Source organism: Varanus komodoensis, unplaced genomic scaffold (genome assembly GCF_004798865.1).
Source record: "Varanus komodoensis strain SLA01 unplaced genomic scaffold, ASM479886v1 scaffold32, whole genome shotgun sequence".
Taxonomy (NCBI): Eukaryota; Metazoa; Chordata; class Lepidosauria; order Squamata; family Varanidae; genus Varanus; species Varanus komodoensis.
Window position 1 is genome coordinate 5,646,980 of NW_025335798.1, and position 982 is coordinate 5,647,961.

Here is a 982-nt window from a genome sequence, read left to right on the forward strand (position 1 = left end):
CTCTGCCCTGATACACACCTTGGGGTTGCATCGGGGCCACCAAGGATGGATGAGTTCCCTGTTCTTTCGCCACTTTGGCTTGCGACGTGGGTGGGGAGATGGGGCGTGAATGTCACTACCACGATCGCCGCTGCCTCTTCTACGCCCGCCTTAGTTCAGTAAGGTCATTGCAGACAGACATCTAGGGCCTTTTCTCCCTCCTCATCCAAACGGATCGTCGGTGAAGGAGATGAAGCACCGAGAGACGCCAGAGGGATGCTCTTCAAAGAGAGAAAGGGGGTGGGTCCAGATCCCGACAGTTTGAGCTGACCATCCGTCAGACTATCGGGTCTCTGCATCGCTCCACTGCGGGACCCTCCCGTTTTTGTCCCTGGAGTTGCGGAGGCGGTGGTGGGTGACGTTCAGCGCAATACCTGCGCTTCCCGGGCTTGCAGCGCGATTTATGTTTGATCCAGCGCGATGAGCGATCCAGCGCCACCCCGCCGCTTCCTTCCTCCCCCTGGGCTAGTGAGACCCACCCCCCCCGGAGGAGAAGAGGAGGAGGGGACCTCCGCGCGGGATTCTCTGAGGTGTGCAGCTGGGGACTGGGGAGAGTAATTGTGCTGCCTTCAACTCCTCCCTCGAACGCAGGGCGAGGAAGAGGAACCAGGCAGGGACAGACCTTTTGTGTTGTGGGGGGAAGGGAGGGGGCGATAATACTGCCCCCTGGCGACCCCCACCTCTTCTCTCTGATGCAATAGGAGAAGAAAGAGCCCTATCCGCATCCTATTGGGCTACACTAGGATGGCGTCGTTCCGCCCCCTGGGCTGCGAAAGGGAACGGGAGCGCGGCTGCTACCGGCCCCGGTATTGCGGCGGCGGCGGCGCTGGCGGCAGCCGCTGCCACAGGCGCCTCCCACTTCTGCTCCGCTGGTGCTTTACTTCAGAGGCGGGGCGGGGCTACAGGCCCGTGTGTCGAGGGGGTCAGAGCCCTTGGAGGCCAC